A 21,638-nucleotide genomic window follows, 5' to 3' on the forward strand; every position below is an offset into this window, starting at 1 on the left:
CTGCTTACTGTGGCCATCGGTTCACCTCGCACTGACGCTGGGACTGCAGAAAGCCGTCGCTGAGATCGTGAGTACACAGATGTGCTCGAAAGTGTTGGACAGAGCGAACATTCAATTCTTTTTAAGAATCGCAATTGAATCATTCGAGTGCGGCGAAGGCAGTGGTGCAGCGTTTCTTTTCTTAAGATCTCGCAGCTGCTTGGAGGTATGTCCATCGTTTTAAGACGACAGAAAACTAGCGTCAGCGGTGCGTCAGTGGGAAGTCGGTGAAGTCGCCATTGGAGCCATAAGCCAGTAATTACAACATGCGAATCACTCGCTCACCACGCAGCTGTACGATAATGCTCGTGCGTGGGCCCGCATAGCTGAGTCGGTAGAGCGTTAGGTTTTCAACCAAAGGGTCCTGGGTTCAAGTCCCTGTCTGGGCGAAAATTAATACACTTTCGTAACGGCTAATGGAAACCCTACAGGAAAGAGTGAGGCCACGCCGCTTTCTGCCATCAGATTGCTTCTAAAGATGGCCGTTTCACTTGTCGGGAGTCGCTTCTGCCACCGGCAGTCGTGGCCGAGTGGTTAAGGCGTCTGACTTGAAATCAGATTCCCTCTGGGAGCGTAGGTTCGAGTCCTGCCGACTGCGAAAATTTTCTCTCTCTCAAAAGATGGACGTTCAGGTGCATCCTAGCAGTTGCGTCACTACTAAACACATGGGTCACCAGTTATTTGATCCAGGGCGCAGCGTTACAGTCGCGCCCAGAAGCCGCAGCTCATCTCCTCGTCTCACAGCCGCCCACCGGGTGTTAGTACAAGTGTCGCCTCACTGGGCAGTGCAGATGTGTCCTTTTTAGCTTGCAGACGATGACGTGTAGCAATTTACGAGCTAACGCAAGTCGAATGTTTTACCGTGTGTATCTGCTAGATACTGCCTCTCATACGGTGGAGAGGCTCACTCCTTCTTGTGTCTCGTTCTCTGCACACGAGTTGCCCCTGACATCGACATAGCACGGGTTTTCTAGCGTCAGCGCGGCGTCACGTGAAGTCAGCGAAGTGAATATTACACGAGTCGAGTCGACATGTTTGCTTGTTACGATGATGGAAGCAGAAGAAATGTGTGTGGGACTTCACTGCATCGGCTGCTCGCCTTTCAGCGTCCCTGTGTCTTATCAGACGAAGGTGACTGTGAAATTGGCAACGAGGCAGAGCTGAACGAACACATGCAAACAGCAACGTTCAATGTCAGCCGAAATAGCTCAGTTGGGAGAGCGTTAGACTGAAGATCTAAAGGTCCCTGGTTCGATCCCGGGTTTCGGCAGGTATTCGTTTTGATGCGACGCCAATGGAATTGCTCTGCGTTGGTGATAATGCAACTACAGCTGACAACAAAAATGACTCTCTGCTGTAGCAGTTCTGGTTGTCTAGTGCATGCCATAAGAGGAACTCACTAGAAAACTAACTCCCTTTGAAGGAAAAGAATCAAAAAAGCCCTACCGACTGCGTTCCTTTTTCTGTGTCAGGTGGTGAAGAACGTCTTCAACGGAACCGCGAAATGAGCGAAAACGTGGGAAACATTGCATTCGAAATGCTTGCGAATTTTCCAATTGCCCAGTGAGTGTCGACAAAACACGTCAATTCTCTGCTCCAACGTATGAGACGTAACAACTGGTGCAATTTGTTGTTGCATCGTGTGCCAGCAGTCTTCGATAGTGTGTTACGAGCTTAGCGCGATAAGTTTGCAGACAGCATTTAGGCGACGTTTTATTAGTAACGGCCCCATGCAACGATTGCACAACAGTAAAGGACATGAGTCAATGTACAGTTGTGCATCGTGGGAGGTCTCACACCGTCGTCCGAGCCCGGATAGCTCAGTCGGTAGAGCATTAGGCTTTTAACCTAAGGGTCCAGGGTTCAAGTCCCTGTCCGGGCGGAAATTTTAAAACTTTGGTAGCGATTCGTCTGGTAGCGGTGGAAACGCTACGGAAAATAATGCAGCTACGCCGTTTTCTGACACCACAGTGCTTCAAACGGTAGCATTTGCATGTGTCGGGACAACGCCGCGCTACCGGCAGTCGTGGCCGAGTGGTTAAGGCGTCTGACTCGAAATCAGATTCCCTATGGGAGCGTAGGTTCGAATCCTACCGGCTGCGTGCGATTTTGCGTAAAGAGAGGAGCAAAAATTTTCGCACACATGTGACATGCGTGGGCGAATGCGGGTGCAAACCAGTGACGCCATTCTCAACAAGACGAAAGTTTCCGTTTAAGAATACTGAGTTTCGCGACGACCGCTGCTTACTGTGGCCATCGGTTCACCTCGCACTGACGCTGGGACTGCAGAAAGCCGTCGCTGAGATCGTGAGTACACAGATGTGCTCGAAAGTGTTGGACAGAGCGAACATTCAATTCTTTTTAAGAATCGCAATTGAATCATTCGAGTGCGGCGAAGGCAGTGGTGCAGCGTTTCTTTTCTTAAGATCTCGCAGCTGCTTGGAGGTATGTCCATCGTTTTAAGACGACAGAAAACTAGCGTCAGCGGTGCGTCAGTGGGAAGTCGGTGAAGTCGCCATTGGAGCCATAAGCCAGTAATTACAACATGCGAATCACTCGCTCACCACGCAGCTGTACGATAATGCTCGTGCGTGGGCCCGCATAGCTGAGTCGGTAGAGCGTTAGGTTTTCAACCAAAGGGTCCTGGGTTCAAGTCCCTGTCTGGGCGAAAATTAATACACTTTCGTAACGGCTAATGGAAACCCTACAGGAAAGAGTGAGGCCACGCCGCTTTCTGCCATCAGATTGCTTCTAAAGATGGCCGTTTCACTTGTCGGGAGTCGCTTCTGCCACCGGCAGTCGTGGCCGAGTGGTTAAGGCGTCTGACTTGAAATCAGATTCCCTCTGGGAGCGTAGGTTCGAGTCCTGCCGACTGCGAAAATTTTCTCTCTCTCAAAAGATGGACGTTCAGGTGCATCCTAGCAGTTGCGTCACTACTAAACACATGGGTCACCAGTTATTTGATCCAGGGCGCAGCGTTACAGTCGCGCCCAGAAGCCGCAGCTCATCTCCTCGTCTCACAGCCGCCCACCGGGTGTTAGTACAAGTGTCGCCTCACTGGGCAGTGCAGATGTGTCCTTTTTAGCTTGCAGACGATGACGTGTAGCAATTTACGAGCTAACGCAAGTCGAATGTTTTACCGTGTGTATCTGCTAGATACTGCCTCTCATACGGTGGAGAGGCTCACTCCTTCTTGTGTCTCGTTCTCTGCACACGAGTTGCCCCTGACATCGACATAGCACGGGTTTTCTAGCGTCAGCGCGGCGTCACGTGAAGTCAGCGAAGTGAATATTACACGAGTCGAGTCGACATGTTTGCTTGTTACGATGATGGAAGCAGAAGAAATGTGTGTGGGACTTCACTGCATCGGCTGCTCGCCTTTCAGCGTCCCTGTGTCTTATCAGACGAAGGTGACTGTGAAATTGGCAACGAGGCAGAGCTGAACGAACACATGCAAACAGCAACGTTCAATGTCAGCCGAAATAGCTCAGTTGGGAGAGCGTTAGACTGAAGATCTAAAGGTCCCTGGTTCGATCCCGGGTTTCGGCAGGTATTCGTTTTGATGCGACGCCAATGGAATTGCTCTGCGTTGGTGATAATGCAACTACAGCTGACAACAAAAATGACTCTCTGCTGTAGCAGTTCTGGTTGTCTAGTGCATGCCATAAGAGGAACTCACTAGAAAACTAACTCCCTTTGAAGGAAAAGAATCAAAAAAGCCCTACCGACTGCGTTCCTTTTTCTGTGTCAGGTGGTGAAGAACGTCTTCAACGGAACCGCGAAATGAGCGAAAACGTGGGAAACATTGCATTCGAAATGCTTGCGAATTTTCCAATTGCCCAGTGAGTGTCGACAAAACACGTCAATTCTCTGCTCCAACGTATGAGACGTAACAACTGGTGCAATTTGTTGTTGCATCGTGTGCCAGCAGTCTTCGATAGTGTGTTACGAGCTTAGCGCGATAAGTTTGCAGACAGCATTTAGGCGACGTTTTATTAGTAACGGCCCCATGCAACGATTGCACAACAGTAAAGGACATGAGTCAATGTACAGTTGTGCATCGTGGGAGGTCTCACACCGTCGTCCGAGCCCGGATAGCTCAGTCGGTAGAGCATTAGGCTTTTAACCTAAGGGTCCAGGGTTCAAGTCCCTGTCCGGGCGGAAATTTTAAAACTTTGGTAGCGATTCGTCTGGTAGCGGTGGAAACGCTACGGAAAATAATGCAGCTACGCCGTTTTCTGACACCACAGTGCTTCAAACGGTAGCATTTGCATGTGTCGGGACAACGCCGCGCTACCGGCAGTCGTGGCCGAGTGGTTAAGGCGTCTGACTCGAAATCAGATTCCCTGTGGGAGCGTAGGTTCGAATCCTACCGGCTGCGTGCGATTTTGCGTAAAGAGAGGAGCAAAAATTTTCGCACACATGTGACATGCGTGGGCGAATGCGGGTGCAAACCAGTGACGCCATTCTCAACAAGACGAAAGTTTCCGTTTAAGAATACTGAGTTTCGCGACGACCGCTGCTTACTGTGGCCATCGGTTCACCTCGCACTGACGCTGGGACTGCAGAAAGCCGTCGCTGAGATCGTGAGTACACAGATGTGCTCGAAAGTGTTGGACAGAGCGAACATTCAATTCTTTTTAAGAATCGCAATTGAATCATTCGAGTGCGGCGAAGGCAGTGGTGCAGCGTTTCTTTTCTTAAGATCTCGCAGCTGCTTGGAGGTATGTCCATCGTTTTAAGACGACAGAAAACTAGCGTCAGCGGTGCGTCAGTGGGAAGTCGGTGAAGTCGCCATTGGAGCCATAAGCCAGTAATTACAACATGCGAATCACTCGCTCACCACGCAGCTGTACGATAATGCTCGTGCGTGGGCCCGCATAGCTGAGTCGGTAGAGCGTTAGGTTTTCAACCAAAGGGTCCTGGGTTCAAGTCCCTGTCTGGGCGAAAATTAATACACTTTCGTAACGGCTAATGGAAACCCTACAGGAAAGAGTGAGGCCACGCCGCTTTCTGCCATCAGATTGCTTCTAAAGATGGCCGTTTCACTTGTCGGGAGTCGCTTCTGCCACCGGCAGTCGTGGCCGAGTGGTTAAGGCGTCTGACTTGAAATCAGATTCCCTCTGGGAGCGTAGGTTCGAGTCCTGCCGACTTCGAAAATTTTCTCTCTCTCAAAAGATGGACGTTCAGGTGCATCCTAGCAGTTGCGTCACTACTAAACACATGGGTCACCAGTTATTTGATCCAGGGCGCAGCGTTACAGTCGCGCCCAGAAGCCGCAGCTCATCTCCTCGTCTCACAGCCGCCCACCGGGTGTTAGTACAAGTGTCGCCTCACTGGGCAGTGCAGATGTGTCCTTTTTAGCTTGCAGACGATGACGTGTAGCAATTTACGAGCTAACGCAAGTCGAATGTTTTACCGTGTGTATCTGCTAGATACTGCCTCTCATACGGTGGAGAGGCTCACTCCTTCTTGTGTCTCGTTCTCTGCACACGAGTTGCCCCTGACATCGACATAGCACGGGTTTTCTAGCGTCAGCGCGGCGTCACGTGAAGTCAGCGAAGTGAATATTACACGAGTCGAGTCGACATGTTTGCTTGTTACGATGATGGAAGCAGAAGAAATGTGTGTGGGACTTCACTGCATCGGCTGCTCGCCTTTCAGCGTCCCTGTGTCTTATCAGACGAAGGTGACTGTGAAATTGGCAACGAGGCAGAGCTGAACGAACACATGCAAACAGCAACGTTCAATGTCAGCCGAAATAGCTCAGTTGGGAGAGCGTTAGACTGAAGATCTAAAGGTCCCTGGTTCGATCCCGGGTTTCGGCAGGTATTCGTTTTGATGCGACGCCAATGGAATTGCTCTGCGTTGGTGATAATGCAACTACAGCTGACAACAAAAATGACTCTCTGCTGTAGCAGTTCTGGTTGTCTAGTGCATGCCATAAGAGGAACTCACTAGAAAACTAACTCCCTTTGAAGGAAAAGAATCAAAAAAGCCCTACCGACTGCGTTCCTTTTTCTGTGTCAGGTGGTGAAGAACGTCTTCAACGGAACCGCGAAATGAGCGAAAACGTGGGAAACATTGCATTCGAAATGCTTGCGAATTTTCCAATTGCCCAGTGAGTGTCGACAAAACACGTCAATTCTCTGCTCCAACGTATGAGACGTAACAACTGGTGCAATTTGTTGTTGCATCGTGTGCCAGCAGTCTTCGATAGTGTGTTACGAGCTTAGCGCGATAAGTTTGCAGACAGCATTTAGGCGACGTTTTATTAGTAACGGCCCCATGCAACGATTGCACAACAGTAAAGGACATGAGTCAATGTACAGTTGTGCATCGTGGGAGGTCTCACACCGTCGTCCGAGCCCGGATAGCTCAGTCGGTAGAGCATTAGGCTTTTAACCTAAGGGTCCAGGGTTCAAGTCCCTGTCCGGGCGGAAATTTTAAAACTTTGGTAGCGATTCGTCTGGTAGCGGTGGAAACGCTACGGAAAATAATGCAGCTACGCCGTTTTCTGACACCACAGTGCTTCAAACGGTAGCATTTGCATGTGTCGGGACAACGCCGCGCTACCGGCAGTCGTGGCCGAGTGGTTAAGGCGTCTGACTCGAAATCAGATTCCCTATGGGAGCGTAGGTTCGAATCCTACCGGCTGCGTGCGATTTTGCGTAAAGAGAGGACCAAAAATTTTCGCACACATGTGACATGCGTGGGCGAATGCGGGTGCAAACCAGTGACGCCATTCTCAACAAGACGAAAGTTTCCGTTTAAGAATACTGAGTTTCGCGACGACCGCTGCTTACTGTGGCCATCGGTTCACCTCGCACTGACGCTGGGACTGCAGAAAGCCGTCGCTGAGATCGTGAGTACACAGATGTGCTCGAAAGTGTTGGACAGAGCGAACATTCAATTCTTTTTAAGAATCGCAATTGAATCATTCGAGTGCGGCGAAGGCAGTGGTGCAGCGTTTCTTTTCTTAAGATCTCGCAGCTGCTTGGAGGTATGTCCATCGTTTTAAGACGACAGAAAACTAGCGTCAGCGGTGCGTCAGTGGGAAGTCGGTGAAGTCGCCATTGGAGCCATAAGCCAGTAATTACAACATGCGAATCACTCGCTCACCACGCAGCTGTACGATAATGCTCGTGCGTGGGCCCGCATAGCTGAGTCGGTAGAGCGTTAGGTTTTCAACCAAAGGGTCCTGGGTTCAAGTCCCTGTCTGGGCGAAAATTAATACACTTTCGTAACGGCTAATGGAAACCCTACAGGAAAGAGTGAGGCCACGCCGCTTTCTGCCATCAGATTGCTTCTAAAGATGGCCGTTTCACTTGTCGGGAGTCGCTTCTGCCACCGGCAGTCGTGGCCGAGTGGTTAAGGCGTCTGACTTGAAATCAGATTCCCTCTGGGAGCGTAGGTTCGAGTCCTGCCGACTGCGAAAATTTTCTCTCTCTCAAAAGATGGACGTTCAGGTGCATCCTAGCAGTTGCGTCACTACTAAACACATGGGTCACCAGTTATTTGATCCAGGGCGCAGCGTTACAGTCGCGCCCAGAAGCCGCAGCTCATCTCCTCGTCTCACAGCCGCCCACCGGGTGTTAGTACAAGTGTCGCCTCACTGGGCAGTGCAGATGTGTCCTTTTTAGCTTGCAGACGATGACGTGTAGCAATTTACGAGCTAACGCAAGTCGAATGTTTTACCGTGTGTATCTGCTAGATACTGCCTCTCATACGGTGGAGAGGCTCACTCCTTCTTGTGTCTCGTTCTCTGCACACGAGTTGCCCCTGACATCGACATAGCACGGGTTTTCTAGCGTCAGCGCGGCGTCACGTGAAGTCAGCGAAGTGAATATTACACGAGTCGAGTCGACATGTTTGCTTGTTACGATGATGGAAGCAGAAGAAATGTGTGTGGGACTTCACTGCATCGGCTGCTCGCCTTTCAGCGTCCCTGTGTCTTATCAGACGAAGGTGACTGTGAAATTGGCAACGAGGCAGAGCTGAACGAACACATGCAAACAGCAACGTTCAATGTCAGCCGAAATAGCTCAGTTGGGAGAGCGTTAGACTGAAGATCTAAAGGTCCCTGGTTCGATCCCGGGTTTCGGCAGGTATTCGTTTTGATGCGACGCCAATGGAATTGCTCTGCGTTGGTGATAATGCAACTACAGCTGACAACAAAAATGACTCTCTGCTGTAGCAGTTCTGGTTGTCTAGTGCATGCCATAAGAGGAACTCACTAGAAAACTAACTCCCTTTGAAGGAAAAGAATCAAAAAAGCCCTACCGACTGCGTTCCTTTTTCTGTGTCAGGTGGTGAAGAACGTCTTCAACGGAACCGCGAAATGAGCGAAAACGTGGGAAACATTGCATTCGAAATGCTTGCGAATTTTCCAATTGCCCAGTGAGTGTCGACAAAACACGTCAATTCTCTGCTCCAACGTATGAGACGTAACAACTGGTGCAATTTGTTGTTGCATCGTGTGCCAGCAGTCTTCGATAGTGTGTTACGAGCTTAGCGCGATAAGTTTGCAGACAGCATTTAGGCGACGTTTTATTAGTAACGGCCCCATGCAACGATTGCACAACAGTAAAGGACATGAGTCAATGTACAGTTGTGCATCGTGGGAGGTCTCACACCGTCGTCCGAGCCCGGATAGCTCAGTCGGTAGAGCATTAGGCTTTTAACCTAAGGGTCCAGGGTTCAAGTCCCTGTCCGGGCGGAAATTTTAAAACTTTGGTAGCGATTCGTCTGGTAGCGGTGGAAACGCTACGGAAAATAATGCAGCTACGCCGTTTTCTGACACCACAGTGCTTCAAACGGTAGCATTTGCATGTGTCGGGACAACGCCGCGCTACCGGCAGTCGTGGCCGAGTGGTTAAGGCGTCTGACTCGAAATCAGATTCCCTATGGGAGCGTAGGTTCGAATCCTACCGGCTGCGTGCGATTTTGCGTAAAGAGAGGAGCAAAAATTTTCGCACACATGTGACATGCGTGGGCGAATGCGGGTGCAAACCAGTGACGCCATTCTCAACAAGACGAAAGTTTCCGTTTAAGAATACTGAGTTTCGCGACGACCGCTGCTTACTGTGGCCATCGGTTCACCTCGCACTGACGCTGGGACTGCAGAAAGCCGTCGCTGAGATCGTGAGTACACAGATGTGCTCGAAAGTGTTGGACAGAGCGAACATTCAATTCTTTTTAAGAATCGCAATTGAATCATTCGAGTGCGGCGAAGGCAGTGGTGCAGCGTTTCTTTTCTTAAGATCTCGCAGCTGCTTGGAGGTATGTCCATCGTTTTAAGACGACAGAAAACTAGCGTCAGCGGTGCGTCAGTGGGAAGTCGGTGAAGTCGCCATTGGAGCCATAAGCCAGTAATTACAACATGCGAATCACTCGCTCACCACGCAGCTGTACGATAATGCTCGTGCGTGGGCCCGCATAGCTGAGTCGGTAGAGCGTTAGGTTTTCAACCAAAGGGTCCTGGGTTCAAGTCCCTGTCTGGGCGAAAATTAATACACTTTCGTAACGGCTAATGGAAACCCTACAGGAAAGAGTGAGGCCACGCCGCTTTCTGCCATCAGATTGCTTCTAAAGATGGCCGTTTCACTTGTCGGGAGTCGCTTCTGCCACCGGCAGTCGTGGCCGAGTGGTTAAGGCGTCTGACTTGAAATCAGATTCCCTCTGGGAGCGTAGGTTCGAGTCCTGCCGACTGCGAAAATTTTCTCTCTCTCAAAAGATGGACGTTCAGGTGCATCCTAGCAGTTGCGTCACTACTAAACACATGGGTCACCAGTTATTTGATCCAGGGCGCAGCGTTACAGTCGCGCCCAGAAGCCGCAGCTCATCTCCTCGTCTCACAGCCGCCCACCGGGTGTTAGTACAAGTGTCGCCTCACTGGGCAGTGCAGATGTGTCCTTTTTAGCTTGCAGACGATGACGTGTAGCAATTTACGAGCTAACGCAAGTCGAATGTTTTACCGTGTGTATCTGCTAGATACTGCCTCTCATACGGTGGAGAGGCTCACTCCTTCTTGTGTCTCGTTCTCTGCACACGAGTTGCCCCTGACATCGACATAGCACGGGTTTTCTAGCGTCAGCGCGGCGTCACGTGAAGTCAGCGAAGTGAATATTACACGAGTCGAGTCGACATGTTTGCTTGTTACGATGATGGAAGCAGAAGAAATGTGTGTGGGACTTCACTGCATCGGCTGCTCGCCTTTCAGCGTCCCTGTGTCTTATCAGACGAAGGTGACTGTGAAATTGGCAACGAGGCAGAGCTGAACGAACACATGCAAACAGCAACGTTCAATGTCAGCCGAAATAGCTCAGTTGGGAGAGCGTTAGACTGAAGATCTAAAGGTCCCTGGTTCGATCCCGGGTTTCGGCAGGTATTCGTTTTGATGCGACGCCAATGGAATTGCTCTGCGTTGGTGATAATGCAACTACAGCTGACAACAAAAATGACTCTCTGCTGTAGCAGTTCTGGTTGTCTAGTGCATGCCATAAGAGGAACTCACTAGAAAACTAACTCCCTTTGAAGGAAAAGAATCAAAAAAGCCCTACCGACTGCGTTCCTTTTTCTGTGTCAGGTGGTGAAGAACGTCTTCAACGGAACCGCGAAATGAGCGAAAACGTGGGAAACATTGCATTCGAAATGCTTGCGAATTTTCCAATTGCCCAGTGAGTGTCGACAAAACACGTCAATTCTCTGCTCCAACGTATGAGACGTAACAACTGGTGCAATTTGTTGTTGCATCGTGTGCCAGCAGTCTTCGATAGTGTGTTACGAGCTTAGCGCGATAAGTTTGCAGACAGCATTTAGGCGACGTTTTATTAGTAACGGCCCCATGCAACGATTGCACAACAGTAAAGGACATGAGTCAATGTACAGTTGTGCATCGTGGGAGGTCTCACACCGTCGTCCGAGCCCGGATAGCTCAGTCGGTAGAGCATTAGGCTTTTAACCTAAGGGTCCAGGGTTCAAGTCCCTGTCCGGGCGGAAATTTTAAAACTTTGGTAGCGATTCGTCTGGTAGCGGTGGAAACGCTACGGAAAATAATGCAGCTACGCCGTTTTCTGACACCACAGTGCTTCAAACGGTAGCATTTGCATGTGTCGGGACAACGCCGCGCTACCGGCAGTCGTGGCCGAGTGGTTAAGGCGTCTGACTCGAAATCAGATTCCCTATGGGAGCGTAGGTTCGAATCCTACCGGCTGCGTGCGATTTTGCGTAAAGAGAGGAGCAAAAATTTTCGCACACATGTGACATGCGTGGGCGAATGCGGGTGCAAACCAGTGACGCCATTCTCAACAAGACGAAAGTTTCCGTTTAAGAATACTGAGTTTCGCGACGACCGCTGCTTACTGTGGCCATCGGTTCACCTCGCACTGACGCTGGGACTGCAGAAAGCCGTCGCTGAGATCGTGAGTACACAGATGTGCTCGAAAGTGTTGGACAGAGCGAACATTCAATTCTTTTTAAGAATCGCAATTGAATCATTCGAGTGCGGCGAAGGCAGTGGTGCAGCGTTTCTTTTCTTAAGATCTCGCAGCTGCTTGGAGGTATGTCCATCGTTTTAAGACGACAGAAAACTAGCGTCAGCGGTGCGTCAGTGGGAAGTCGGTGAAGTCGCCATTGGAGCCATAAGCCAGTAATTACAACATGCGAATCACTCGCTCACCACGCAGCTGTACGATAATGCTCGTGCGTGGGCCCGCATAGCTGAGTCGGTAGAGCGTTAGGTTTTCAACCAAAGGGTCCTGGGTTCAAGTCCCTGTCTGGGCGAAAATTAATACACTTTCGTAACGGCTAATGGAAACCCTACAGGAAAGAGTGAGGCCACGCCGCTTTCTGCCATCAGATTGCTTCTAAAGATGGCCGTTTCACTTGTCGGGAGTCGCTTCTGCCACCGGCAGTCGTGGCCGAGTGGTTAAGGCGTCTGACTTGAAATCAGATTCCCTCTGGGAGCGTAGGTTCGAGTCCTGCCGACTGCGAAAATTTTCTCTCTCTCAAAAGATGGACGTTCAGGTGCATCCTAGCAGTTGCGTCACTACTAAACACATGGGTCACCAGTTATTTGATCCAGGGCGCAGCGTTACAGTCGCGCCCAGAAGCCGCAGCTCATCTCCTCGTCTCACAGCCGCCCACCGGGTGTTAGTACAAGTGTCGCCTCACTGGGCAGTGCAGATGTGTCCTTTTTAGCTTGCAGACGATGACGTGTAGCAATTTACGAGCTAACGCAAGTCGAATGTTTTACCGTGTGTATCTGCTAGATACTGCCTCTCATACGGTGGAGAGGCTCACTCCTTCTTGTGTCTCGTTCTCTGCACACGAGTTGCCCCTGACATCGACATAGCACGGGTTTTCTAGCGTCAGCGCGGCGTCACGTGAAGTCAGCGAAGTGAATATTACACGAGTCGAGTCGACATGTTTGCTTGTTACGATGATGGAAGCAGAAGAAATGTGTGTGGGACTTCACTGTATCGGCTGCTCGCCTTTCAGCGTCCCTGTGTCTTATCAGACGAAGGTGACTGTGAAATTGGCAACGAGGCAGAGCTGAACGAACACATGCAAACAGCAACGTTCAATGTCAGCCGAAATAGCTCAGTTGGGAGAGCGTTAGACTGAAGATCTAAAGGTCCCTGGTTCGATCCCGGGTTTCGGCAGGTATTCGTTTTGATGCGACGCCAATGGAATTGCTCTGCGTTGGTGATAATGCAACTACAGCTGACAACAAAAATGACTCTCTGCTGTAGCAGTTCTGGTTGTCTAGTGCATGCCATAAGAGGAACTCACTAGAAAACTAACTCCCTTTGAAGGAAAAGAATCAAAAAAGCCCTACCGACTGCGTTCCTTTTTCTGTGTCAGGTGGTGAAGAACGTCTTCAACGGAACCGCGAAATGAGCGAAAACGTGGGAAACATTGCATTCGAAATGCTTGCGAATTTTCCAATTGCCCAGTGAGTGTCGACAAAACACGTCAATTCTCTGCTCCAACGTATGAGACGTAACAACTGGTGCAATTTGTTGTTGCATCGTGTGCCAGCAGTCTTCGATAGTGTGTTACGAGCTTAGCGCGATAAGTTTGCAGACAGCATTTAGGCGACGTTTTATTAGTAACGGCCCCATGCAACGATTGCACAACAGTAAAGGACATGAGTCAATGTACAGTTGTGCATCGTGGGAGGTCTCACACCGTCGTCCGAGCCCGGATAGCTCAGTCGGTAGAGCATTAGGCTTTTAACCTAAGGGTCCAGGGTTCAAGTCCCTGTCCGGGCGGAAATTTTAAAACTTTGGTAGCGATTCGTCTGGTAGCGGTGGAAACGCTACGGAAAATAATGCAGCTACGCCGTTTTCTGACACCACAGTGCTTCAAACGGTAGCATTTGCATGTGTCGGGACAACGCCGCGCTACCGGCAGTCGTGGCCGAGTGGTTAAGGCGTCTGACTCGAAATCAGATTCCCTATGGGAGCGTAGGTTCGAATCCTACCGGCTGCGTGCGATTTTGCGTAAAGAGAGGACCAAAAATTTTCGCACACATGTGACATGCGTGGGCGAATGCGGGTGCAAACCAGTGACGCCATTCTCAACAAGACGAAAGTTTCCGTTTAAGAATACTGAGTTTCGCGACGACCGCTGCTTACTGTGGCCATCGGTTCACCTCGCACTGACGCTGGGACTGCAGAAAGCCGTCGCTGAGATCGTGAGTACACAGATGTGCTCGAAAGTGTTGGACAGAGCGAACATTCAATTCTTTTTAAGAATCGCAATTGAATCATTCGAGTGCGGCGAAGGCAGTGGTGCAGCGTTTCTTTTCTTAAGATCTCGCAGCTGCTTGGAGGTATGTCCATCGTTTTAAGACGACAAAAAACTAGCGTCAGCGGTGCGTCAGTGGGAAGTCGGTGAAGTCGCCATTGGAGCCATAAGCCAGTAATTACAACATGCGAATCACTCGCTCACCACGCAGCTGTACGATAATGCTCGTGCGTGGGCCCGCATAGCTGAGTCGGTAGAGCGTTAGGTTTTCAACCAAAGGGTCCTGGGTTCAAGTCCCTGTCTGGGCGAAAATTAATACACTTTCGTAACGGCTAATGGAAACCCTACAGGAAAGAGTGAGGCCACGCCGCTTTCTGCCATCAGATTGCTTCTAAAGATGGCCGTTTCACTTGTCGGGAGTCGCTTCTGCCACCGGCAGTCGTGGCCGAGTGGTTAAGGCGTCTGACTTGAAATCAGATTCCCTCTGGGAGCGTAGGTTCGAGTCCTGCCGACTGCGAAAATTTTCTCTCTCTCAAAAGATGGACGTTCAGGTGCATCCTAGCAGTTGCGTCACTACTAAACACATGGGTCACCAGTTATTTGATCCAGGGCGCAGCGTTACAGTCGCGCCCAGAAGCCGCAGCTCATCTCCTCGTCTCACAGCCGCCCACCGGGTGTTAGTACAAGTGTCGCCTCACTGGGCAGTGCAGATGTGTCCTTTTTAGCTTGCAGACGATGACGTGTAGCAATTTACGAGCTAACGCAAGTCGAATGTTTTACCGTGTGTATCTGCTAGATACTGCCTCTCATACGGTGGAGAGGCTCACTCCTTCTTGTGTCTCGTTCTCTGCACACGAGTTGCCCCTGACATCGACATAGCACGGGTTTTCTAGCGTCAGCGCGGCGTCACGTGAAGTCAGCGAAGTGAATATTACACGAGTCGAGTCGACATGTTTGCTTGTTACGATGATGGAAGCAGAAGAAATGTGTGTGGGACTTCACTGTATCGGCTGCTCGCCTTTCAGCGTCCCTGTGTCTTATCAGACGAAGGTGACTGTGAAATTGGCAACGAGGCAGAGCTGAACGAACACATGCAAACAGCAACGTTCAATGTCAGCCGAAATAGCTCAGTTGGGAGAGCGTTAGACTGAAGATCTAAAGGTCCCTGGTTCGATCCCGGGTTTCGGCAGGTATTCGTTTTGATGCGACGCCAATGGAATTGCTCTGCGTTGGTGATAATGCAACTACAGCTGACAACAAAAATGACTCTCTGCTGTAGCAGTTCTGGTTGTCTAGTGCATGCCATAAGAGGAACTCACTAGAAAACTAACTCCCTTTGAAGGAAAAGAATCAAAAAAGCCCTACCGACTGCGTTCCTTTTTCTGTGTCAGGTGGTGAAGAACGTCTTCAACGGAACCGCGAAATGAGCGAAAACGTGGGAAACATTGCATTCGAAATGCTTGCGAATTTTCCAATTGCCCAGTGAGTGTCGACAAAACACGTCAATTCTCTGCTCCAACGTATGAGACGTAACAACTGGTGCAATTTGTTGTTGCATCGTGTGCCAGCAGTCTTCGATAGTGTGTTACGAGCTTAGCGCGATAAGTTTGCAGACAGCATTTAGGCGACGTTTTATTAGTAACGGCCCCATGCAACGATTGCACAACAGTAAAGGACATGAGTCAATGTACAGTTGTGCATCGTGGGAGGTCTCACACCGTCGTCCGAGCCCGGATAGCTCAGTCGGTAGAGCATTAGGCTTTTAACCTAAGGGTCCAGGGTTCAAGTCCCTGTCCGGGCGGAAATTTTAAAACTTTGGTAGCGATTCGTCTGGTAGCGGTGGAAACGCTACGGAAAATAATGCAGCTACGCCGTTTTCTGACACCACAGTGCTTCAAACGGTAGCATTTGCATGTGTCGGGACAACGCCGCGCTACCGGCAGTCGTGGCCGAGTGGTTAAGGCGTCTGACTCGAAATCAGATTCCCTATGGGAGCGTAGGTTCGAATCCTACCGGCTGCGTGCGATTTTGCGTAAAGAGAGGAGCAAAAATTTTCGCACACATGTGACATGCGTGGGCGAATGCGGGTGCAAACCAGTGACGCCATTCTCAACAAGACGAAAGTTTCCGTTTAAGAATACTGAGTTTCGCGACGACCGCTGCTTACTGTGGCCATCGGTTCACCTCGCACTGACGCTGGGACTGCAGAAAGCCGTCGCTGAGATCGTGAGTACACAGATGTGCTCGAAAGTGTTGGACAGAGCGAACATTCAATTCTTTTTAAGAATCGCAATTGAATCATTCGAGTGCGGCGAAGGCAGTGGTGCAGCGTTTCTTTTCTTAAGATCTCGCAGCTGCTTGGAGGTATGTCCATCGTTTTAAGACGACAGAAAACTAGCGTCAGCGGTGCGTCAGTGGGAAGTCGGTGAAGTCGCCATTGGAGCCATAAGCCAGTAATTACAACATGCGAATCACTCGCTCACCACGCAGCTGTACGATAATGCTCGTGCGTGGGCCCGCATAGCTGAGTCGGTAGAGCGTTAGGTTTTCAACCAAAGGGTCCTGGGTTCAAGTCCCTGTCTGGGCGAAAATTAATACACTTTCGTAACGGCTAATGGAAACCCTACAGGAAAGAGTGAGGCCACGCCGCTTTCTGCCATCAGATTGCTTCTAAAGATGGCCGTTTCACTTGTCGGGAGTCGCTTCTGCCACCGGCAGTCGTGGCCGAGTGGTTAAGGCGTCTGACTTGAAATCAGATTCCCTCTGGGAGCGTAGGTTCGAGTCCTGCCGACTGCGAAAATTTTCTCTCTCTCAAAAGATGGACGTTCAGGTGCATCCTAGCAGTTGCGTCACTACTAAACACATGGGTCACCAGTTATTTGATCCAGGGCGCAGCGTTACAGTCGCGCCCAGAAGCCGCAGCTCATCTCCTCGTCTCACAGCCGCCCACCGGGTGTTAGTACAAGTGTCGCCTCACTGGGCAGTGCAGATGTGTCCTTTTTAGCTTGCAGACGATGACGTGTAGCAATTTACGAGCTAACGCAAGTCGAATGTTTTACCGTGTGTATCTGCTAGATACTGCCTCTCATACGGTGGAGAGGCTCACTCCTTCTTGTGTCTCGTTCTCTGCACACGAGTTGCCCCTGACATCGACATAGCACGGGTTTTCTAGCGTCAGCGCGGCGTCACGTGAAGTCAGCGAAGTGAATATTACACGAGTCGAGTCGACATGTTTGCTTGTTACGATGATGGAAGCAGAAGAAATGTGTGTGGGACTTCACTGCATCGGCTGCTCGCCTTTCAGCGTCCCTGTGTCTTATCAGACGAAGGTGACTGTGAAATTGGCAACGAGGCAGAGCTGAACGAACACATGCAAACAGCAACGTTCAATGTCAGCCGAAATAGCTCAGTTGGGAGAGCGTTAGACTGAAGATCTAAAGGTCCCTGGTTCGATCCCGGGTTTCGGCAGGTATTCGTTTTGATGCGACGCCAATGGAATTGCTCTGCGTTGGTGATAATGCAACTACAGCTGACAACAAAAATGACTCTCTGCTGTAGCAGTTCTGGTTGTCTAGTGCATGCCATAAGAGGAACTCACTAGAAAACTAACTCCCTTTGAAGGAAAAGAATCAAAAAAGCCCTACCGACTGCGTTCCTTTTTCTGTGTCAGGTGGTGAAGAACGTCTTCAACGGAACCGCGAAATGAGCGAAAACGTGGGAAACATTGCATTCGAAATGCTTGCGAATTTTCCAATTGCCCAGTGAGTGTCGACAAAACACGTCAATTCTCTGCTCCAACGTATGAGACGTAACAACTGGTGCAATTTGTTGTTGCATCGTGTGCCAGCAGTCTTCGATAGTGTGTTACGAGCTTAGCGCGATAAGTTTGCAGACAGCATTTAGGCGACGTTTTATTAGTAACGGCCCCATGCAACGATTGCACAACAGTAAAGGACATGAGTCAATGTACAGTTGTGCATCGTGGGAGGTCTCACACCGTCGTCCGAGCCCGGATAGCTCAGTCGGTAGAGCATTAGGCTTTTAACCTAAGGGTCCAGGGTTCAAGTCCCTGTCCGGGCGGAAATTTTAAAACTTTGGTAGCGATTCGTCTGGTAGCGGTGGAAACGCTACGGAAAATAATGCAGCTACGCCGTTTTCTGACACCACAGTGCTTCAAACGGTAGCATTTGCATGTGTCGGGACAACGCCGCGCTACCGGCAGTCGTGGCCGAGTGGTTAAGGCGTCTGACTCGAAATCAGATTCCCTATGGGAGCGTAGGTTCGAATCCTACCGGCTGCGTGCGATTTTGCGTAAAGAGAGGACCAAAAATTTTCGCACACATGTGACATGCGTGGGCGAATGCGGGTGCAAACCAGTGACGCCATTCTCAACAAGACGAAAGTTTCCGTTTAAGAATACTGAGTTTCGCGACGACCGCTGCTTACTGTGGCCATCGGTTCACCTCGCACTGACGCTGGGACTGCAGAAAGCCGTCGCTGAGATCGTGAGTACACAGATGTGCTCGAAAGTGTTGGACAGAGCGAACATTCAATTCTTTTTAAGAATCGCAATTGAATCATTCGAGTGCGGCGAAGGCAGTGGTGCAGCGTTTCTTTTCTTAAGATCTCGCAGCTGCTTGGAGGTATGTCCATCGTTTTAAGACGACAGAAAACTAGCGTCAGCGGTGCGTCAGTGGGAAGTCGGTGAAGTCGCCATTGGAGCCATAAGCCAGTAATTACAACATGCGAATCACTCGCTCACCACGCAGCTGTACGATAATGCTCGTGCGTGGGCCCGCATAGCTGAGTCGGTAGAGCGTTAGGTTTTCAACCAAAGGGTCCTGGGTTCAAGTCCCTGTCTGGGCGAAAATTAATACACTTTCGTAACGGCTAATGGAAACCCTACAGGAAAGAGTGAGGCCACGCCGCTTTCTGCCATCAGATTGCTTCTAAAGATGGCGGTTTCACTTGTCGGGAGTCGCTTCTGCCACCGGCAGTCGTGGCCGAGTGGTTAAGGCGTCTGACTTGAAATCAGATTCCCTCTGGGAGCGTAGGTTCGAGTCCTGCCGACTGCGAAAATTTTCTCTCTCTCAAAAGATGGACGTTCAGGTGCATCCTAGCAGTTGCGTCACTACTAAACACATGGGTCACCAGTTATTTGATCCAGGGCGCAGCGTTACAGTCGCGCCCAGAAGCCGCAGCTCATCTCCTCGTCTCACAGCCGCCCACCGGGTGTTAGTACAAGTGTCGCCTCACTGGGCAGTGCAGATGTGTCCTTTTTAGCTTGCAGACGATGACGTGTAGCAATTTACGAGCTAACGCAAGTCGAATGTTTTACCGTGTGTATCTGCTAGATACTGCCTCTCATACGGTGGAGAGGCTCACTCCTTCTTGTGTCTCGTTCTCTGCACACGAGTTGCCCCTGACATCGACATAGCACGGGTTTTCTAGCGTCAGCGCGGCGTCACGTGAAGTCAGCGAAGTGAATATTACACGAGTCGAGTCGACATGTTTGCTTGTTACGATGATGGAAGCAGAAGAAATGTGTGTGGGACTTCACTGCATCGGCTGCTCGCCTTTCAGCGTCCCTGTGTCTTATCAGACGAAGGTGACTGTGAAATTGGCAACGAGGCAGAGCTGAACGAACACATGCAAACAGCAACGTTCAATGTCAGCCGAAATAGCTCAGTTGGGAGAGCGTTAGACTGAAGATCTAAAGGTCCCTGGTTCGATCCCGGGTTTCGGCAGGTATTCGTTTTGATGCGACGCCAATGGAATTGCTCTGCGTTGGTGATAATGCAACTACAGCTGACAACAAAAATGACTCTCTGCTGTAGCAGTTCTGGTTGTCTAGTGCATGCCATAAGAGGAACTCACTAGAAAACTAACTCCCTTTGAAGGAAAAGAATCAAAAAAGCCCTACCGACTGCGTTCCTTTTTCTGTGTCAGGTGGTGAAGAACGTCTTCAACGGAACCGCGAAATGAGCGAAAACGTGGGAAACATTGCATTCGAAATGCTTGCGAATTTTCCAATTGCCCAGTGAGTGTCGACAAAACACGTCAATTCTCTGCTCCAACGTATGAGACGTAACAACTGGTGCAATTTGTTGTTGCATCGTGTGCCAGCAGTCTTCGATAGTGTGTTACGAGCTTAGCGCGATAAGTTTGCAGACAGCATTTAGGCGACGTTTTATTAGTAACGGCCCCATGCAACGATTGCACAACAGTAAAGGACATGAGTCAATGTACAGTTGTGCATCGTGGGAGGTCTCACACCGTCGTCCGAGCCCGGATAGCTCAGTCGGTAGAGCATTAGGCTTTTAACCTAAGGGTCCAGGGTTCAAGTCCCTGTCCGGGCGGAAATTTTAAAACTTTGGTAGCGATTCGTCTGGTAGCGGTGGAAACGCTACGGAAAATAATGCAGCTACGCCGTTTTCTGACACCACAGTGCTTCAAACGGTAGCATTTGCATGTGTCGGGACAACGCCGCGCTACCGGCAGTCGTGGCCGAGTGGTTAAGGCGTCTGACTCGAAATCAGATTCCCTATGGGAGCGTAGGTTCGAATCCTACCGGCTGCGTGCGATTTTGCGTAAAGAGAGGAGCAAAAATTTTCGCACACATGTGACATGCGTGGGCGAATGCGGGTGCAAACCAGTGACGCCATTCTCAACAAGACGAAAGTTTCCGTTTAAGAATACTGAGTTTCGCGACGACCGCTGCTTACTGTGGCCATCGGTTCACCTCGCACTGACGCTGGGACTGCAGAAAGCCGTCGCTGAGATCGTGAGTACACAGATGTGCTCGAAAGTGTTGGACAGAGCGAACATTCAATTCTTTTTAAGAATCGCAATTGAATCATTCGAGTGCGGCGAAGGCAGTGGTGCAGCGTTTCTTTTCTTAAGATCTCGCAGCTGCTTGGAGGTATGTCCATCGTTTTAAGACGACAGAAAACTAGCGTCAGCGGTGCGTCAGTGGGAAGTCGGTGAAGTCGCCATTGGAGCCATAAGCCAGTAATTACAACATGCGAATCACTCGCTCACCACGCAGCTGTACGATAATGCTCGTGCGTGGGCCCGCATAGCTGAGTCGGTAGAGCGTTAGGTTTTCAACCAAAGGGTCCTGGGTTCAAGTCCCTGTCTGGGCGAAAATTAATACACTTTCGTAACGGCTAATGGAAACCCTACAGGAAAGAGTGAGGCCACGCCGCTTTCTGCCATCAGATTGCTTCTAAAGATGGCCGTTTCACTTGTCGGGAGTCGCTTCTGCCACCGGCAGTCGTGGCCGAGTGGTTAAGGCGTCTGACTTGAAATCAGATTCCCTCTGGGAGCGTAGGTTCGAGTCCTGCCGACTGCGAAAATTTTCTCTCTCTCAAAAGATGGACGTTCAGGTGCATCCTAGCAGTTGCGTCACTACTAAACACATGGGTCACCAGTTATTTGATCCAGGGCGCAGCGTTACAGTCGCGCCCAGAAGCCGCAGCTCATCTCCTCGTCTCACAGCCGCCCACCGGGTGTTAGTACAAGTGTCGCCTCACTGGGCAGTGCAGATGTGTCCTTTTTAGCTTGCAGACGATGACGTGTAGCAATTTACGAGCTAACGCAAGTCGAATGTTTTACCGTGTGTATCTGCTAGATACTGCCTCTCATACGGTGGAGAGGCTCACTCCTTCTTGTGTCTCGTTCTCTGCACACGAGTTGCCCCTGACATCGACATAGCACGGGTTTTCTAGCGTCAGCGCGGCGTCACGTGAAGTCAGCGAAGTGAATATTACACGAGTCGAGTCGACATGTTTGCTTGTTACGATGATGGAAGCAGAAGAAATGTGTGTGGGACTTCACTGCAT

The 21,638-nt window shown here is 50.3% G+C and overlaps 37 non-coding genes across 37 annotated transcripts; all 37 read left to right on the forward strand.

Moving 5' to 3' along the window:
• Nucleotides 1-555: 555 nt before the first annotated feature.
• Nucleotides 556-637, forward strand: Trnas-uga. Its single transcript has one exon. It is a non-coding gene; the product is annotated as a tRNA-Ser (tRNA).
• Nucleotides 638-1,236: 599 nt separating this feature from the next.
• Trnaf-gaa lies at nucleotides 1,237-1,309 on the forward strand. Its single transcript has one exon. It is a non-coding gene; the product is annotated as a tRNA-Phe (tRNA).
• Nucleotides 1,310-1,848: 539 nt separating this feature from the next.
• Nucleotides 1,849-1,921, forward strand: Trnak-uuu. Its single transcript has one exon. It is a non-coding gene; the product is annotated as a tRNA-Lys (tRNA).
• A 138-nt stretch (nucleotides 1,922-2,059) lies between these two features.
• On the forward strand, nucleotides 2,060-2,141 carry Trnas-cga. Its single transcript has one exon. It is a non-coding gene; the product is annotated as a tRNA-Ser (tRNA).
• Nucleotides 2,142-2,834: 693 nt separating this feature from the next.
• On the forward strand, nucleotides 2,835-2,916 carry Trnas-uga. Its single transcript has one exon. It is a non-coding gene; the product is annotated as a tRNA-Ser (tRNA).
• A 599-nt stretch (nucleotides 2,917-3,515) lies between these two features.
• Trnaf-gaa lies at nucleotides 3,516-3,588 on the forward strand. Its single transcript has one exon. It is a non-coding gene; the product is annotated as a tRNA-Phe (tRNA).
• A 539-nt stretch (nucleotides 3,589-4,127) lies between these two features.
• On the forward strand, nucleotides 4,128-4,200 carry Trnak-uuu. The gene has a single exon. It is a non-coding gene; the product is annotated as a tRNA-Lys (tRNA).
• Nucleotides 4,201-4,338: 138 nt separating this feature from the next.
• Nucleotides 4,339-4,420, forward strand: Trnas-cga. Its single transcript has one exon. It is a non-coding gene; the product is annotated as a tRNA-Ser (tRNA).
• Nucleotides 4,421-5,113: 693 nt separating this feature from the next.
• Nucleotides 5,114-5,195, forward strand: Trnas-uga. Its single transcript has one exon. It is a non-coding gene; the product is annotated as a tRNA-Ser (tRNA).
• Nucleotides 5,196-5,794: 599 nt separating this feature from the next.
• Trnaf-gaa lies at nucleotides 5,795-5,867 on the forward strand. Its single transcript has one exon. It is a non-coding gene; the product is annotated as a tRNA-Phe (tRNA).
• Nucleotides 5,868-6,406: 539 nt separating this feature from the next.
• Nucleotides 6,407-6,479, forward strand: Trnak-uuu. Its single transcript has one exon. It is a non-coding gene; the product is annotated as a tRNA-Lys (tRNA).
• A 138-nt stretch (nucleotides 6,480-6,617) lies between these two features.
• Trnas-cga lies at nucleotides 6,618-6,699 on the forward strand. The gene has a single exon. It is a non-coding gene; the product is annotated as a tRNA-Ser (tRNA).
• A 693-nt stretch (nucleotides 6,700-7,392) lies between these two features.
• Trnas-uga lies at nucleotides 7,393-7,474 on the forward strand. The gene has a single exon. It is a non-coding gene; the product is annotated as a tRNA-Ser (tRNA).
• Nucleotides 7,475-8,073: 599 nt separating this feature from the next.
• Trnaf-gaa lies at nucleotides 8,074-8,146 on the forward strand. The gene has a single exon. It is a non-coding gene; the product is annotated as a tRNA-Phe (tRNA).
• A 539-nt stretch (nucleotides 8,147-8,685) lies between these two features.
• Nucleotides 8,686-8,758, forward strand: Trnak-uuu. The gene has a single exon. It is a non-coding gene; the product is annotated as a tRNA-Lys (tRNA).
• Nucleotides 8,759-8,896: 138 nt separating this feature from the next.
• On the forward strand, nucleotides 8,897-8,978 carry Trnas-cga. Its single transcript has one exon. It is a non-coding gene; the product is annotated as a tRNA-Ser (tRNA).
• Nucleotides 8,979-9,671: 693 nt separating this feature from the next.
• Nucleotides 9,672-9,753, forward strand: Trnas-uga. Its single transcript has one exon. It is a non-coding gene; the product is annotated as a tRNA-Ser (tRNA).
• A 599-nt stretch (nucleotides 9,754-10,352) lies between these two features.
• Trnaf-gaa lies at nucleotides 10,353-10,425 on the forward strand. Its single transcript has one exon. It is a non-coding gene; the product is annotated as a tRNA-Phe (tRNA).
• A 539-nt stretch (nucleotides 10,426-10,964) lies between these two features.
• On the forward strand, nucleotides 10,965-11,037 carry Trnak-uuu. Its single transcript has one exon. It is a non-coding gene; the product is annotated as a tRNA-Lys (tRNA).
• Nucleotides 11,038-11,175: 138 nt separating this feature from the next.
• Nucleotides 11,176-11,257, forward strand: Trnas-cga. The gene has a single exon. It is a non-coding gene; the product is annotated as a tRNA-Ser (tRNA).
• A 693-nt stretch (nucleotides 11,258-11,950) lies between these two features.
• Trnas-uga lies at nucleotides 11,951-12,032 on the forward strand. Its single transcript has one exon. It is a non-coding gene; the product is annotated as a tRNA-Ser (tRNA).
• Nucleotides 12,033-12,631: 599 nt separating this feature from the next.
• Trnaf-gaa lies at nucleotides 12,632-12,704 on the forward strand. The gene has a single exon. It is a non-coding gene; the product is annotated as a tRNA-Phe (tRNA).
• Nucleotides 12,705-13,243: 539 nt separating this feature from the next.
• On the forward strand, nucleotides 13,244-13,316 carry Trnak-uuu. Its single transcript has one exon. It is a non-coding gene; the product is annotated as a tRNA-Lys (tRNA).
• Nucleotides 13,317-13,454: 138 nt separating this feature from the next.
• Trnas-cga lies at nucleotides 13,455-13,536 on the forward strand. The gene has a single exon. It is a non-coding gene; the product is annotated as a tRNA-Ser (tRNA).
• A 693-nt stretch (nucleotides 13,537-14,229) lies between these two features.
• On the forward strand, nucleotides 14,230-14,311 carry Trnas-uga. The gene has a single exon. It is a non-coding gene; the product is annotated as a tRNA-Ser (tRNA).
• Nucleotides 14,312-14,910: 599 nt separating this feature from the next.
• Nucleotides 14,911-14,983, forward strand: Trnaf-gaa. Its single transcript has one exon. It is a non-coding gene; the product is annotated as a tRNA-Phe (tRNA).
• A 539-nt stretch (nucleotides 14,984-15,522) lies between these two features.
• Nucleotides 15,523-15,595, forward strand: Trnak-uuu. Its single transcript has one exon. It is a non-coding gene; the product is annotated as a tRNA-Lys (tRNA).
• Nucleotides 15,596-15,733: 138 nt separating this feature from the next.
• Nucleotides 15,734-15,815, forward strand: Trnas-cga. Its single transcript has one exon. It is a non-coding gene; the product is annotated as a tRNA-Ser (tRNA).
• A 693-nt stretch (nucleotides 15,816-16,508) lies between these two features.
• On the forward strand, nucleotides 16,509-16,590 carry Trnas-uga. The gene has a single exon. It is a non-coding gene; the product is annotated as a tRNA-Ser (tRNA).
• Nucleotides 16,591-17,189: 599 nt separating this feature from the next.
• On the forward strand, nucleotides 17,190-17,262 carry Trnaf-gaa. The gene has a single exon. It is a non-coding gene; the product is annotated as a tRNA-Phe (tRNA).
• Nucleotides 17,263-17,801: 539 nt separating this feature from the next.
• On the forward strand, nucleotides 17,802-17,874 carry Trnak-uuu. Its single transcript has one exon. It is a non-coding gene; the product is annotated as a tRNA-Lys (tRNA).
• Nucleotides 17,875-18,012: 138 nt separating this feature from the next.
• Trnas-cga lies at nucleotides 18,013-18,094 on the forward strand. The gene has a single exon. It is a non-coding gene; the product is annotated as a tRNA-Ser (tRNA).
• A 693-nt stretch (nucleotides 18,095-18,787) lies between these two features.
• Trnas-uga lies at nucleotides 18,788-18,869 on the forward strand. Its single transcript has one exon. It is a non-coding gene; the product is annotated as a tRNA-Ser (tRNA).
• Nucleotides 18,870-19,468: 599 nt separating this feature from the next.
• Trnaf-gaa lies at nucleotides 19,469-19,541 on the forward strand. Its single transcript has one exon. It is a non-coding gene; the product is annotated as a tRNA-Phe (tRNA).
• A 539-nt stretch (nucleotides 19,542-20,080) lies between these two features.
• On the forward strand, nucleotides 20,081-20,153 carry Trnak-uuu. Its single transcript has one exon. It is a non-coding gene; the product is annotated as a tRNA-Lys (tRNA).
• A 138-nt stretch (nucleotides 20,154-20,291) lies between these two features.
• Trnas-cga lies at nucleotides 20,292-20,373 on the forward strand. The gene has a single exon. It is a non-coding gene; the product is annotated as a tRNA-Ser (tRNA).
• A 693-nt stretch (nucleotides 20,374-21,066) lies between these two features.
• On the forward strand, nucleotides 21,067-21,148 carry Trnas-uga. Its single transcript has one exon. It is a non-coding gene; the product is annotated as a tRNA-Ser (tRNA).
• Nucleotides 21,149-21,638: the final 490 nt, after the last annotated feature.

Source organism: Schistocerca piceifrons, unplaced genomic scaffold (assembly GCF_021461385.2).
Source record: "Schistocerca piceifrons isolate TAMUIC-IGC-003096 unplaced genomic scaffold, iqSchPice1.1 HiC_scaffold_1122, whole genome shotgun sequence".
Lineage (NCBI taxonomy): Eukaryota > Metazoa > Arthropoda > Insecta > Orthoptera > Acrididae > Schistocerca > Schistocerca piceifrons.